The 17285-nt window shown below is 45.2% G+C and overlaps 1 pseudogene; it reads right to left on the bottom strand.

Moving 5' to 3' along the window:
- Positions 1-4949: 4949 nt before the first annotated feature.
- LOC102458228 (olfactory receptor 52R1-like) lies at positions 4950-5886 on the bottom strand (annotated as a pseudogene).
- Between the last annotated feature and the right edge of the window lie 11399 nt (positions 5887-17285).

The following is a 17285-nucleotide window of genomic DNA, read 5'->3' as shown; positions in this document are numbered from 1 at the left end:
CGGAAAGAACTGTGGACCCATCCTGATCCTAGGATGCGCAACAAGGACTTTTAAACCAGCAGCTGTAACATCTCTGCTAGAGCCTGCATTGAGAACTGGGAGATTCGATGCATGTAATGTACTATCCTTTAACAACCTCACTCTCATGCTTTTCTTTATTGTAGTAAAAAACCTTTAGATGTTAGATGCTAAAGGATTGGCCCAGCGTGATTTGTGGGTAAGGTCCAGAGCGTAAATTGCCCAGGGATCTGTGGCTGGTTTCTTGGAACCGGACAGAATTTGTTCGAGGTAGGTGGGTTCGGGTGCTAAGACCCTCCCACACCTGTGTATGAGGTCCGGGGCCATCTGGGGCACGGATATTGCTGGGGTGTCAGAGGGGTTTTGCTCGGGAGGCTTCAGTCAGGCAGCTGAAGCGCTCCATGGGACTGGTTTGTGACCTGTTTGGAGAGGTCACCAATCTGGGGACTGTAAGGAGCCCCGAGGTTGAGCAATTCGCCCTGAGCGGACGCCCTCAGCTTTGCCCAGACACGGCCCGGTCCGTCACAGTGCTATTTCTAAATAACTATTTTGAAATAAGCATTATTCACCATGGAAAGCGGGAGTTATTATTTTGAATTAACCAACTTGGTAGTGCGGATGCCCCGCTTGTTATTTTGAAATAACGCCATAGTGTAGACCAAGGCTGTGAAAGTTAGGTTTCCTTAATGGGCCTTCAACATACAGTGGTTTGCCCTTATCCATGTGAGGGGCATAACCCAGAACACATGTGAAAAATGCCTATATGTTGCCAGTGATCATAACTCCAGACACAAATGCTAAATCTACACTGCTTCCCTCTTGTGGAAGAGAAAATACAAATGGAGCACTCATTAGCATATGTTGCACTCTCATTTGTATATTCTTTTCCGATCCTTTTGTGGAAGAGGTTTTTGCACGAAAAACCGCAAGGTAGACAGGGCTGCTTTGCACAATAAAAACCTTAGAAAAAACCCAGTTTTGCACAAAACCCCCCACAAGATTAGAAAGGCAAAGGCACAGAATGAGCTCAAACTAGCTACCAGAATAAAAGGAAGCAAGAAGACTTTTTACGAATACATAAGAAGCAAGAGGAAGACCAAGGACAGGGTAGGCCCACTGGTCAGAGAGGAGAGAGAAACAGCAACAGGAAACTTGGAAATGGCAGAGATGCTCAATGACTTCTTTGTTTTGGTCTTCACTGAGAAGTCTGAAGGAACGCCTAACATAGTGAATGCTAGTGGGAAGGGGCTTGTTTTAGAAGGTAAAATAAAAAAGAACATGTTAAATATCACCTACAAAAGTTAGATGCCTGCAAGTCACCAAGGCCTGATGAAATGCATCCTAGAATACTCAAGGAGCTGATAGAGGAGGTATCTGAGCCTCTAGCTATCATCTTTGGAAAATCATGCGAGACAGGAGAGAGTCCAGAGGACTGGAACAAGGCAAATATAGTGCCCATTTATAAAAAGGGAAATAAGAACAACCCAGGAAACTATAGACCAGTTAGTTTAACTTCTGTGCCAGGGAAGATAATGGAGCAAGTAATTAAGGAAATCATCTGTAAACGCTTGAAAAGTGGCAAGGTGATAGGGAACAGCCAGCAAGGATTTGTAAAGAACAAATCATGTCAAACCAATCTGATAGCTTTCTTTAATAGGATAATGAGTCTTGTGGATAAGGGAGAAGCGGTGGATGTGGTATACCTAGACTTTAGTAAGGTGTTTGATACAGTCTCACATGATATTCTTATCAATAAACTAGGTAAATACAACTTAGATGGGGCTACTATAAGGTGAGTGCATACCTGGCTGGATAACCATACTCAGAGAGTAGTTATTAATGGTTCACAATCCTGCTGGAAAGGCATAACAAGTGGGGTTCCGCAGGGGTCTGTTTTGGGACTGGCTCTGTTCAATATCTTCATCAACAATTTAAATATTGGCATAGAAAGTACGCTTATTAAGTTTGCAGATGATACCAAGCTGGGAGGGGTTGCAATTGCTCTGGAGGATAGGGTCATAATTCAAAATGATCTGGACAGATTGGAGAAATGGTCTGAAGTAAACAGGATGAAGTTTCATAAGAACAAATGCAAAGTGCTCCACTTGGGAAGGAACAATCAGTTTCACACATACAGAATGGGAAGCGACTGTCTGGGAAGGAGTATTGTGTTCAGTTCTGGACATCAAGAAAGATGTGGAGAAATTGGAGAGGGTCCAGAGTGGAGCAACGGGAATGATTAAAGGTCTAGAGAACATGACCGATGAGGGAAGGCTGAAGGAATTCAGTTTGTTTAGTTTAGAAAAGAGAAGATTGAGGGGAATGCACCATAACTATGTCATAATCACATCATATTTGTACCACTGTGATCAATCGGGGCCACCAAGTGCCAAGCTCAGATCAGGGTAAACACACAACAGGACCTGCATGCCCCAGTGTCCAGACCACCCTTTGGGATTTGAGAAGAGCCCCATAGCTTTGGTGAAGCCTACACCGGGCTTTTTGTCAGCAAAGCCTCTTCCGCAAAAAGAATTGGAAGAAGATATGCAAATGAAAATGTGATTTGCATATCCTCTTCTGCAAAAAAATTGGCAGTGTAGCCATTGCCTGAGAGCTGAGACAGATCACAGATATCCTGATGGGCTCCCTCTCCCTAGAGCTAAAAAGTCACACACAGAATCCCCAGTTTGTCACGCTGACACAGCACAGTCAGTTCAGGATTGGTTTTAACATCGTTTGACACCAAGTCAGTGATTCAGGAAAAAGTGCCCAGCATCCTGACACCAGCAACTTCTGCAGATAGATTGCTTTGAACAAAGCAAAGCACCAGGACAAATTCTTAGGTCCCTTTATGAGTGAAGATACAGAGCAACCTCTCCCAGATCTACTTGGTCCTTGTATCATAGGTGATGGGGAACTTCAGGGGCACATGGTGACCAAACTGGTGTGTAAGAAAGGAAAAGAGAGCTGAGGTGTAAAAGGATAAAATGACACAAAGGAGGGGCCACAGGTCCCAAAAGTCTTGAGACGGGTGTCCTCTGTGGGAAGGCTGACGATGGCCTTGAGAGTTAGAATAGAAGGACGCAGCAATAAAAGTGACTTCCACATCCATCCCAGAGAAGACCATAGTAACTACTGACGCCGATGTCGACACAGGCCAGCTTCACCAAAGCTAAGACTGGGGCATGATGTGGGTGCCGCAGTATGGCCACCTCAATACAATGGGATAAGGTATTACCAACATACATCTGTGCAACACAATGACCAAGCCAATCTTGGCCACTGTGGAGTTCTCTAGGATAGTGGACTGTCTCAGGGTATGGCAAATGGCCATGTAACAATCAAAAGCCATGACCAATAAGCAGGACAGAGACTGGACTAGTGTTTGAATTGGTTTTTTTCTCTCCCTCTCAATCCCTCCCAGTCTCTCTCATTGGGATTTCCAAAGCCTGCTCCTTTGGCTAAACAGGGTATTTACAGACACTGAGAACAGTTCAGTCAGGCAGAGCGAAGGTGACTGCACAGTTTTGCGGCCATGTGAAGGGCTGTGGTTCTCCTGTGAGAGCAAAACATCCAAAGGGAAAAGTTTCACCTGACAAGAGAAAAGCGAGGAAAGTCCTTAGACGAATTTCGAATGGATGGAAGCTGGGGAATGGTCCAGCTCTTGTGGGACACTTTACTTACGTTTACACCGCCTATTACAGAAAGTGTTGTCTGGTTTGACACTGCTGATGAAATTTCCAGTTACGACCTTTAGGGTGACGGGTCCTTTGTCCCAGGATCAGGCCCAGTGTTTTATTATTCTGTGGTTGGTACCTCTGAAGGGCACAGATGGAACACGCACATTATAGGAACTCTTGTACATAGGTAGTTTATTAATATATTTAGCATACTCAGTCCTCACACCACTCCATCAAGAACAACTGAGGTGTTAGCTGTCATCTTTCTCATCACCGGCACCCTCCCCACACTCACCAGCAGCCTCATTCTGGAACCTCCTGAAGACACTGTCTCCTTCTCTTGCTTCCCCTAGGTTGGATGTCCCTTTTATCATCTGTTACACTAGTGTTGTTATATATGATGCTGGGGCTGTTATATATGATCCGTAGGAGCTGTTTCCTTTTTTCCTTGTTTGCATTTCCTCACCTTACTATGGTGAAGTGTCTTTTTCTAATATGTCAGTGTATCAATGAGCTCAACTTACTAGCATGAATATCAATTTGTTACCATGGGCCTTTTGTGGTTGTCTATCATGTTTGAAAATGAAGATAAAGGAGCGAATACTTAAGGCATCCATCTGCAAATATTTGGAAGATAATAACATGGTAATAAAAGAGCAAATCACGTCAAGCCAATCTGATAGCTTTCTTTGATAGGATAACAAGCCTTGTGGATAAGGGAGAAGTGCTGGACATGATATACCTAGACTTTAGTAAGGCATTTGACATGGTCTCACATGATATTCTTATCAATAAACTAGGGAAATACAATATAGATGGGGATACTATAAGTTGGGTGCGTAATTGGCTGGATAAATATTCTCAGAGAGTAGTTATTAATGTTTCACAGTCATGTTGTAAGGTCATACACATGTGAGACTCCACAGGGGTTGTTTTGGTACCTAGAGAGGTGGTGGAATCTCCATCCCCAGTCGTTTTTAAGTCCCAGCTTGACAAAGCCCTGGCTGGGATGATTGAGTTGGCTTGGTCCTCCTTTGAGCAGAGGGTTAGACTTCATGGCTCCTGTGGTCTCTTCAAAATCTAGGATTCTTTGATTCTAACCCTGTGAGTTAAAGAGTTCTCCTTACACAGATTGCCCAGTTTGTCATGTGACATCTCACAGGCCGAGTCAATGATCCAGGAAAATGTGTCTAGCATCAGCGAGTTCTGCAGATTGATTGCTCTGAGGCGCAAAGCACCAGCATAAAACTTTTAAGTCCCTTTATGAGTGAAGAGTGGGAGCAGCCTGTCCCGGATCTGTTTGGTCCTCACCCCGTAGATGATGAGGTTCAGCATGGGGGGCACCAGGAGGTACACGTTGGCAAGGAGAATGTGGAAGTTCAGAGGTATATTGTGGCCAAATCGGTGTGCAAGAAAGGAGAAAAGAGAAGGGATGTAAAAGGATAAAATGGCACAGAGGTGAGACCCACATGTCCCAAAAGTCTTGAGCCGGGCACTCTTTGTGGGGAAGCTGAATATGGCCCTGAGGATGAGAACATAGGACACGGTGATGAAAATGATATCCACACCCATCACAGAGAAGATTACAAACAGACCATAATAACTATTGACACGTATGTCAGCGCAGGCCAGCGATGTTCTCGCAGTAGGAGTGGGAAATGATGTTAGATCAGCAGTATGGCAACCTACTTGCCAGGAAGGGAACAGGCATAATGGATGTGCAGCCACGCAGCATGACTGTCAAACCGATTTTGGCCACCACAGAGTTCGCCAAGAGGGTCGAATGTCTCAGCGGATGGCAGATGGCCACATAACGATCCAAAGCCATGGCCGAAAAGAGCCCTGACTCTAACGCAGTGAAGCAGTGAATGAAGTACATTTGCATGAGGCAGGCGTTGAAAAGGATCTCCTTGGAATTAAACCAGAAGATTGCCAACATTTTAGGCAGGATGGATGTAGAGAGGACCAGGTCGGTGATGGCCAGCATGCAGAGGAAATAGTACATGGGCTCATGGAGTCTTGGTTCCTTCTTCACAATGAACAGGATGATAAAGTTCCCCAAGATGGCTATGGCATAAACGATGCAGAAAGGGACAGAGATCCAGACATGGGCTGTTTCCAGGCCAGGGATCCCACGCAAGATGAAGGAGGAGGGGCTGGTGAAATAGATTGTGTTGGAATCTGACATGGAGCTGGAGAGAAGGTCTCCAACTCTGAGGTAGAATAGTGTCTCTGGAATGTACCATATAGTCCCCTGACTTCTTGTGTGTTCGCTGGATCTATGGTGATGGTCGCAGTAGAAATACAGACATTCCTGGATGGAAAGACAATGTTAGTATGAGACTCTACATGTTCCCATGGGGAAAGGAGATTGGTCTCTCTTCACCCCCTGAAAAATTACATTTTCATTATTCAAAGGAGTGACATATGAAGGGTTGACCCTATTAATGCCAAAACCATATTTCATGGTGCTTTGTGTGTCAGTAATTCCTGCATATCACAGCTCTGAAAACCTTAAAGGAAACTAGTGATAGAGATGCAGCCTTGTTAGTCTGGTCTAGCTGAAACATGAGAGAGAACAATGTAGCACTTTAAAGACTAACAAGATGGTTTATTTGGTGATGAGCTTTCGTGCGCCAGACCTACTTCCTCAGATCAATATGTGGAAGAAATTGGCACAACCATATATACCAAAGTGATAGAATAAAAAAAAGGGAACACGTATAAAAATGATGAATCAGGTTTAAGAACAGAGGAGGGTTGAGGGCAAAGGTTGTGCCAATTTTCTTCCACATATTGATCTGAGGAAGTGGGTCTGGACTATGAAAGCTCATCACCTAATAAACCATCTTGTTAGTCTTTAAAGTGCTACGTAGTTCTGTCTTTTGTTAAAGGAAACTAGACTGTGGCTTCTGGTTATCCCTCTTTGGCCCTTATATCAATGATCCTGAGCTAGAAAGTCGATGCCGTAAGGAGAGTCCCAAGTACCTGGTTGCTCAAATATAACCTTTGCCAGGACACGTGCAGGACTGGGCGGCAGAGGAGGGGGTCCCAACTAGAACACACCTGGAGTTAAAGATGTGCTGATCATCAACCATCTACAAAGGGCCGACTAGAGATAAAGGGGGTTGTTCAGAGAGGTTCTTGGAACGCGGGAGGCTCCCTCCTGCAGATAGACTGAAATGCATCCAACTGTTTAGTTGAGAAAAGAAACAAATGAAAGGATATATGAAGGAGAAGAACAAAAGAATTGACTCGACTATATTCAAATGGACAGAGAAAAATTCCCAGACAGAAGTATCTGTAGAGAATTATTGCTTCAAAAGGGCAATTTCCCCAAAGCTGAGGTAAATTATCAGTGAAATTGACTGAGAGAAAAAGTTTACAAATAGGAATAAAAACGGGAACTTTTTTCAGAAGAGTTGATCAGATTGCTAAAAATCCTCAATTCCACAATTAAGGAAATACTCAATTTTTGGCAAAAATCTTTTCCAGTGGCAACATGAAGGCAGCAGTAAAGTGGAGGAAAATCAAGGTATATGATAAAGGGGATGGAGGGAAAATAAAGAGAAAATTAGGGACAGCCCGGAGGCATAGCCATGTATTGGCCGCGGCTTGCTTCTCTTCCAATTCCTCTGATAATCAAGGAGAGAGGAGAAAGTACTTGGATTCTGGAAATTACTCTTCTGCCTGCTCCCTTCACCACCAGCAGAGAGAGGCATGCACGAGATCCAAGTACCTTCCCCTCGGTTCTTTATCCTCAGGGGAATGGAAAGAGAAGCAAGCCGCCTCCCGCTATGCATGGCTACTGCCCACTCCTATCCTTCCCAAATGGTGCCCTTGCCAATTGGAAGTTATGACTACAGATAAATGACATGAAAAAAATGAGGGGAAACCCCCTGTGTGGTAGGAACCAGGATTCCACAATTGGGTTATTAAATATATTAAAGACGAAATAAATCCTCGAAATGCTGTAGACCCATTCCTAGCAGGAAAAAAACAAAGTTGTTCATGTGGAAGAAAACGTGAAAGCCTTCACGAAATAATTCTGCCTTTCCAAAGAAGTAGCACGGGGCACACAGTTTGTGATGACATTGTTTCCAATCTATTAGCACTCAAAGAAGATGTTAAATTACAGCTATAGTGTCACCGCAGAGCTATGCACGGCCCAGATACAAACTGACCGATCATCTGCACATCTCAGTCGTAAGAACATAAGAACAGCCATATTGGGTCAGACCAATGGTCCATCTAACCCTGTGTCCTGTTTGCCCACAGTGGCCAATGCCAGATTCCCCAGAGGGAGGGAACACAACAGGTAACCTTCATGTTATCCTTCCCCTATCATCCATTTCCAGACAAACAGAACCTAGGGTATGTCTACACTACAGCACTAATTCGAACTAACTTAATTTGAATTAGTTAATTCGAACTAAACTAATTCGAATTAGCGCATCTAGACCTAATTAAAACTAGCATGTCCACATTGAGTGGACCCTGAACCGAGCTTAATGATGGCCAGAAGCAGTGCCGGCAGGGCATCAGATTAGGACTTAGAGCGTGGAGCTGCTGTCTCAGCCTAGCCGAGGGCTGTGCTTAAAGGGACCCGACCCCCATCCCGGACAGACAGTTCTCAGGGGTTCCCCGCTTGCAAAGCAGTCCTGGCTTGGAGTGCCCTGAGTGCCCACACTTGGCACATCACAGCACTCGGCCATCAGCCCGGCTGCATTTGCCGCAGCCTGCCATCTGGGGGAGTCAATCAGGGGGCTGCCGGAAAGGAGCCCGCAGAGCCACCCCAGTCCTCCCCATCAGGGTCTCGTACCCCATTCCTCCCTCACCTCCTTCCACTTACCCATTGTCAGCCGACGGTCAGGGCAGTGAATGGTATGTGTGTGTGTACTATACACCCAAGACTTTAACTGCTGAGACCGGGGTCCCTTGCAGTGGGCAACCTGGAAGAGGTTGAAGGGCGCCCCAATAAGTGTAGAGAGAGAGCTTATTATGCTTCAGATTTCAGCTGCTAGAATTCATAATTCCTTCGCAGCGGGCAGCCTCGGCGAGGCTGAGAAGCGCCCCAACGGAATTTGCCACCTGGGTGTGACACAAATCCAAACGCCCAAGCTCTCCCTATATCTGTCCCTTTATGACCGGCTGAAGTTCTTTTAAATTGTGCTTGGTTCTATTACAGCAACTGAAGGAGTCAGGTTAAAGCTTAAACAGTTACAGGTTTATTTGAGGAAGCTTATAAATCATGTGGTTGCAATGGCTATTGTTCTATTTCTTAACTGCTGGCAAATATAGATAGATAGATAGATAGATAGATAGATAGATAGATTACATCTTAAAAAATGTTTACAAGGAAAATAAAGATAGAAAACAGAAAATAATGGTACCAAATGACAGCTTAATCTTTAAAGAGCTCTATTCTATGCATGCACTAAAACAAAAGGACACATACAGGTACAATTTTTATCCCTTTCTGCGTCACTCGGTCCCAGCGCATCAGGCCAGGATCGGTCCCTCAATTCCTCGGAAAGACGAAAATACGAAAATACGAGGTGGGCGTCCCCGTGGACCTCGGGAGGTCAAACACCTAACCTGACCAGCAGGTAAATGGTAGATTGACACTCAAAGTGAGTGTATCCTGGGCCCATCTTATATACCTATTGGGTCACGTATTTTCTCTTTCTTATCTGTAATGCCAATTGATGCTGGTCTGTCTGCTGTGAGACCAATTCTTACAAGGGAGTTGTGAACTTAATTTACACTTGTAAGAGAGAATTGAGATGATTAAATTTGAAGTACTGGACATTGTTTTCTCAGTGGGAAATTCCTCTCCAAGGGACTGTGTGTGTTCGAATCAACATAGGTGCCAGCCTGACACTTCTTGCAGCCTCGAGCTTAGCTTATTTCCTTAATCGTTACTCAGAGTCAGAAACTCGCATATCCTGGTCAAAGCAGATCAAAGCTTAATGGCTATGCTGATCTGCTTATTGTTCCTTCTCTGCTCTGTATACAGACATCTCAGAGGGCAAGCAAGATTGTTTGAGATGGGGCAGTCTGTCTGGCTACACCCATCCCTAGCCCCCCTTCCTGATGTACAAAATAAAGGAAACGTGTGTTCAAAAATAGAAACTCTCTTTATTGAACAAAACTAGGGGAGACTGGGAAAAGGAGGTGGGAGAGGGGAAGAGAGAGGGTGGGAGAGGGGAGGGCAACTAAAATGATCAGGGGTTTGCAACAGGTCCCATATGAAGAGAGGCTAAAGAGATTGGGACTTTTCAGCTTAAAAAAGAGGAGACTGAGGGGGGATACGAAAGAGGTCTATAAAAGCATAAGTGGTGTGGTGAGGGTGCATAAAGAAAAGTTCTTCATTATTCCCATAATAGAATCATAGAATCATAGAATAATAGGACTGGAAGGGACCTCAAGAGGTCATCGAGTCCAACCCCCCGCCCTCAAGGCAGGACCAAGCTCCGTCTACACCATCCCTGACAGATGTCTATCTAACCTGTTCTTAAATATCTCCAGAGAGGGAGATTCCACCACCTCCCTTGGCAATTTATTCCAATATTTGACCACCCTGACAGTTAGGAATTTTTTCCTAATGTCCAATCTAAACCTCCCCTGCTGCACTTTAAGCCCATTACTCCTTGTCCTGTCCTCAGTATCCAAGAGGAACAAATTTTCTCCTTCCTCCTTGTGACATCCTTTTAGATATTTGAAAACCGCTATCATGTCCCCCCTTAATCTTCTTTTTTCCAAACTAAACAAGCCCAGTTCATGAAGCCTGGCTTCATAGGTCATGTTCTCTAAACCTTTAATCATTCTTGTCGCTCTTCTCTGTACCCTTTCCAATTTCTCCACATCTTTCTTGAAATGTGGCGCCCAGAACCGGGACACAGTTCTCCCTAGGGAACCTCCCTAGGGAACTCATTCCAGTGCTTCACCACCCTCCTAGGGAAATAGTTTTTCTTAATATCCAACCTGGACTTCTCCCACCACAACTTGAGACCATTGCTCCTTGTTCTGCCATCTGTCACTACTGATGTTCCTCTCTTCCTAGAAAATCCTTGTTCCTGGAACAACGTCACATACTCATAGAATCATAGAATACTAGGACTGGAAGGGACCTTGAGAGGTCATCGAGTCCAGTCCCCTGCTCTCATGGCAGGACCAAATACTGTCTAGACCATCCCTGACAGATATTTATCTAACCTACTCTTAAATATCTCCAGAGATGGAGATTTCACAACCTCCTTGGGAAATTTGTTCCAGTATTTAACCACCCTGACAATTAGGAACTTTTCCCTAATGTCCAGTACTGACATTGGACTCACCAGTCTGTAATCATAGAATCATAGAACCAGAGAACTGGAAGAGACCTCAGAAGGTCATCAAGTCCAGCCCACTGCTCTAGGCAGGACCAATCCCAACTTAATCAACCCAGCCAGGGCTTTGTCAAGCTGAGACTTAAACACCTCTAGAGATGGAGACTCCACCACCTCCCTAGGGAACCCATTCCAGTGCTTCACCACCCTCCTAGGGAAATAGTTTTTCTTAATATCCAACCTGGACTTCTCCCACCACAACTTGAGACCATTGCTCCTTGTTCTGCCATCTGTCACTACTGAGAGCAGCCTTTCTCCATCCTCTTTGGAACATCCCTTCAGGAAGTTTAAGGCTGCTATCAATTCCCCCTCACTCTTCGCTTTGCCAGGTTCACCTCCACAGCCCTTTTTAATTATTGGCGTCTCGTTAGCTATCTTCTCATCATTAGGTACAGAAACGAATGTAAAGGATAGGTTACAAACGACAGTGACTAGTTTCTCAGCTTCACAGTTGAGTTCTTTAAGAACTCTTGGGTGAATGACATCTGGTCCCAGGGACTTGTTCCTGTTGCGTTTATCTCTCTTAAATGGGCTATGTGTGCCATTAGACCCTGTCTTCTCCGGCCACTTTCAAATTGATCATTGACCATGATGATTTAAAATAACTAAATACCATGAAAAATACCAGTGGACACTGCAGTGGATATCCACCCAATGGAAGCAGAGGACCCCCTATGAATCCAGGAACCCACGAAGAGTAGGGCAGGAAATGACCAAGGTGCAGCAAACAATAGTTTCGCTTTGTGACAGCCACATGCAGGAGACATCGTTCTACCTCCTCTGCTCCATGTCAGATTCCAACACAACTGGTGTGGTGCAATTGAGAAGGACCATGCACTTTTACCCCATCACCCTAACAATGGTCAAGCTGTCCCAGATCTCTAGCCCAAGCAGGATATGACTGTTAGACATCCACTGGAGCTAGGATGCCCAACAGCCTCACATCTCAGCCCTTTACTGCCCATCCTGACTAAAGCCTGGTGCTTGTAATGTCAGATTCAGCTCTGACTAGAGGCCTTGGCTACAGACCTTCCCCTGACCAAGGCCTTGGTACTAATAACTGTTCACAGGTCGACTCTGGCAACAGCCCTGAGCCCTAGACACTTCACTGCCCACCCTGACTGAGGGCCTGGGTCCCAGAACTGGCTGTTGGATGCTCGGCCCTGGACACAGGCCTGAACCAGCGATTCGTTGGTGCCCTGCCCTGACCAATGGACTGGACTCGTAACTGCTGATTTGTCCTGGTTGCAGGACAAAGACCCTGATTGGCTGCAGCTCTGCATGGCCGGCCAGGGCCACGGGCTGTGGTTGCCAGGTAACTCCCTTACTGGGGTGATGACCAGAGATGTAGAGAGGTGGGGCAGCCTCCCTCTGACCCAGAGTGTGGGGCTCCCCCACTAATCTACTTCCAGAAACCATAAGGGGCGCTGGTGTGAGGAATGTGGAATCTGCAAACACAATGAAAGATCTGATGGGAAAGTGGGGAAGGACGGAGGATTGAGGAGATTCAACCTGTATGTTGCTAGTTACTGGTGACGATTGCAGATCTCTGACCCCTTTATGACAGCCACGACTCACTGCAGGAAGTGTTCGTCTTTTGTTTTGGTCACCTGTCTCCAGGTCTCTAAATCAACACGGATTGCAAAATATACACAAACACACAGAGCAGCCAATTCCTCTCGGACTCAGCAGGGAGCCTGAATCTTCTCGTCTCCCTCTGGGAATATCCCTTAATTACTGTTTACTGATACACCTGAGCTCAGAGGCATGGAAACGGAAACAGATGTTGGCTAGGAAATCTCCAGTCTCCAGCCTGCTTACATCCAGATGTTGCTTCACCTCTAGGTGCTTAGTGATGCCCCCAGGGGATGGTACAGAGCTGCCTTATAAACATGCCAACCCCTGCCTCGGCTCTGAGCATGGAGACTGCTGTTGATGGTGTGGTGGGAGAGGTGAGGGGCATTCATTTCACTTTTCTATTATCCTCTCCTGTCTCATATTCCCCTTGTTTGTCTCCTTCCTAAACTTAATAGTCCCTGACTTTTCAGTCTGTCCCCAAAGGGCAGCCTCCCACATTTCTTGTAGCCTGTCTTAGCAGCCGCCTTTACATCAGCTGTGTCCTTTCCAAAGACTGAGTGACAAAAACTGAGCACATTTCCTGAGTAAGTTCTTCTCCATGCCATTCCTTGGCATCCTAAGATTGTCCTGGCTTTGGCCATGGCTGTGCCTGAGCAGGTATTTCTGTGCAGTTGCTAGCTATGATCCCCAGGGCTTTTCACTGCGGTCTGTGCCAATGGGGGTGGCTCCTTCTGGAACATGTTTTGAAAAGGTTTGAATTTTTTCCCATTCCCAAATTTTGAGCAACCAGCTGAACGAGGATTCCTTACTGCACAGAAGCTCTATCCTGACTTTCAATGAATTAAGGAACAAAGATGGGTAACATGTGCCCCAACTCATTCTTCCTGCTATTGCTTATTTAAAAGTCTCCAAGGGTAAGCCATTGTTAGTCTGTAACTTTAAAAAGAATGCATAGTCCTGTGGCTCCTTACAGATTTAAGTATCATGAGTTTTCATGGGCAAAACCCACTTCATCACACGATGAGCTGGAGAGGAATAATAAAATATCCAGTATTTTACAGCAGAAATAAAAACCCTGTCAATCGCAGGACCGGTGCTAACGAGGCTAATGAAGCAGGCTGAAAGTGTCCCATACTTAGCTATTGATGTAAAAATAAGGTCTTAAAGGCAGGGGAGGCTGGCTATGTAATGTGACATCCAGTTAATGTCTTTGTTCAAGCCCAGGAATACAGTGTCATATTTGCAGGTAAAGGTCAATTCTGCATTCTCCCTTAAATTGGCTGATGAAATTCCTTTGTAGAAGAATGGCTCCTTTTCAATCCATGAGTGAGTGCCCAGGCAGGTTAAAATATTCCCTTTGCAGGTTTCTGTGTGTTCCCATTTCTGATGTCTGACTTGTGTCCATTTATCCTTTGTCTCAGAGACTGTCCCGTTTGGCTAATATCCATGGCAGAGGGTCATTGCTGGCACTTGACGACATAGATCACATTCGAGGGTTTGCAATTGTATGAGCCTCTGATGTGGTGGCTTATGTGGTTAGGGCCTGTCATGGTGTCATTTGCACTGATGCGTTGACAGAGTTGGCAGTGGGGTTTGTTGCAGACAGAGGTTCTTAAGTGAGTGTGTCTGTGGTGTGATGTGTGGCTGTTGGAAAGAATTTACTTCAGGTTGGGGGGTTGTATGTAGGGAAGGATTGGCCTGACTCCCAAGGCCTGTGAGAGTGAGGGATTGTTTTCAAGGATAGATCGTAGGTTGTCAGTGACGTGCTGGAGGTGTTTTAGCTGGGGTCGGTAGGTGATAAAAGGTAGTGTTCTGTTATTTTCCTTGTTTTGCCTGTCTTGAAGAAGTAGATTCCTTCTTACTCGTTTGGCTCTGTCAGTCTGTTTCTGCACTTCCTTGGGTGGATATTTCATTTTTAAGAATGCCTGATAAAGATCCTGTAGATGTTTGACTCTGTCTGTGGGAATGGAACAAATCCGGTTGTATCTTATGTCTTGGCTGTAAACAGTTGATGGTGTGATGTGTCCTGGATGGAGGCTGGAGGTATGTAGGTAAATAGTGGTCAGTAGGTTACTGGTAGAGGGTGGTGTTAATGTGGCCTTCATGTCCTTGTACTGTAGTGTCAAGGAAGTGGATCTCTTCTATGAACTGGTCCAGGCTAAAGTTGATGGTGGGGTGGAAGTTGTTGAAATCTCTGTAGAATTCTTCAAAAGTCTTCTACTCATGGGTCCATATGATGACAATGTCGTCTTTTAGTCTAAGTAGAGTAAGCCTACGTCTACACTGCTGTGCTATTTCGGGATATTATTAAGTACAAGCCGTAGGATTTAAGTGGTAATAAGTGGGAAGAGACAGAGCAAAGTAGATTACAAATTTAAAATAACAGAAAATGCTTAGCTAACTGTAACACTGAAACCACACTACAAATTTATTACAAACGCACCTTAACACTGTTTCTGTTCCAGCAAAGCCTTCCAAACCAGGGGTGTCCCTCACCCTGGGGTGTTTGGTTCCTTCCCTCGGGTGTGTCCAGCCAACCAAAAACAAAGCCCTGCTAGTTTCCTGTTGTTTTATAAACTCTACTTTGGGTAGGATTTCTGTTTGTACTTTCCACCCTGAGATAGGAAATCACCTGGCCAGTCCCTACAAGTGAGGGAGGTCACATGACTGCCTGTGACCAACCCTTGCTAAGACTGAAAGGACAAAACAGGCTGTGTGCAGTGGACCAGACTTTGAGGGAAACACCCTTGATGGCTTGCCTTTGCACTTTTAAATCCATAGATCTAACTTCACCAAATACATTCACCAAAATAAAATAGACAGACCCAGGGGATTATGGCATGAAGATTGATGGGTTACATGGAGCAAATTGTCCAAAGTTAGGTCTATTTGTGTCCATAAGTCTATGTCACAAAGCATGGCGGGATGGAGGAGTCACAGGAGAGAGTTAATATAGCTGGATAATCCTGCTGTAAGGATGCTGATGCCTGAGATAATTGGACTTCCCACATTTCCGGATGTGTGTGGGGGGGTAGTGGGACATTGTCTGTGTAGACTTGATCCTCATTGGGATCAGAGGAAGGAGGCCTGTAGAATGTAGTGTCAGTGAGTCGTCTGGAGGCCTCCTGTTCATTATTTGACCTCGTCATGATGACTACAGCTCCCCCTTTGGCACATAACGCCTCATATACACACACATTTGCACTTTTAAACCCATAAAGCATTCCATACCCCATAGATCTAACTTTACACAGAAGAATGATACATTCGCCAAAATAAAATACACAAATTCAGTGGATTATGACATGAAGATTAATAGGTTACATGAAGCAAATGGTTCAAAGCATCTTTGAGTTAGGTCTATTTGTGTCCATAAGTCCATGTCCATGGTATGTGTGTGTGGAGGGAAGGGGGGTACGGAGTCACAGGAGAGAGTTAACATAGCTGGATAATCCTTCTGTAGGGATGCCAATGACTGAGATGATGGGACGTCCAGTATTTCCAGGCTTATGGATGTGGGGTGTGTTTGATCCCAAGCAGTAGCTAGGAGTTCTCTAAGAAGATGGTATAGTTTCTTTTGGTATTCCTCAATGGGATCAGAAAAACAAGGCGTGTAGAATGTGCTATTGGTGAGTCATCTTGCAGCCTTCTGTTCATAACTGGACCTGGTCATGATGACTACAGCTCCCCCTTTGTAGGGAAGAATTCCAGACACACTGGGTGCAGGTGAAAACAAGCAGAGGATTTATTGGTTCACACAGCTGGTGGAGTACCATCCAGGGGTTAACCTGGTGAGCACTAGTTAAATCAAAACATACATTAGATTATATATTCAGCAGATGGGTGGAGGAGAAGTGATTTAAAAAAAATAAAAGTGTGATGGCTATTGCCTATCTCCTAGAACTGGAAGGGACCTTTTAAGTCCAGTCTCCTGCCTTCACATCAGGACCCTCCCTGACAAGTTTTTGATCCTGCAAGGATTGAACTCACATCCTTCAATTTAGCAGGCTAATGCTCAAACCACTGAGCTACCCCTCCCTCCTGACCATCGGGTCATACTTTGGTAGGTTTGGTGGTGGAAACATTATGTGCACATAAGCCAATGGACTACAAGGTTACACAGGATCCCCGCCCATTGCCAAACATGTTACCACTAATGCAGGTAGTTATTTCTAACAAGCTAAATGAGCCAACATACACAAAATGGACATGTTGATGGTAACTTGTTTTGCTGAAATTGTGATGTGTCTACTGTGAGATGACTACTTCCTTGCGTTGGCAGAGTCCTTGGGATCCAGGTTTATTTATCTGAAATTATAGGAGACAGTGAGAGAAACCGCGGTACCAGCCAGGCCTTATCAGAGGGCCTGATGGAATGTGGTTGCCAGGGGAACCAGGGTCACGGTAGCTACTGTCTGTGTGCTTCTCACGCCTGGCCTGAAAGATTTAGGATTTGTATCAGAGGGGTAGCCGTGTTAGTCTGAATCTGCAAAAGCGACGAGGAGTCCTGTGGCACCTTATAGACTAACTGAAGTGTAGGAGCATAAGCTTTCGTGGGCAAAGACCCACTTCGTCTACATGCATCTGACGAAGTGGGTCTTTGCCCACGAAAGCTTAT

The sequence above is a fragment of the Pelodiscus sinensis genome, chromosome 1 (genome assembly GCF_052426305.1).
Source record: "Pelodiscus sinensis isolate ZL-2025 chromosome 1, ASM5242630v1, whole genome shotgun sequence".
NCBI classification, from domain to species: Eukaryota; Metazoa; Chordata; order Testudines; family Trionychidae; genus Pelodiscus; species Pelodiscus sinensis.
This window is presented reverse-complemented; position numbering and strand designations above follow the sequence as displayed.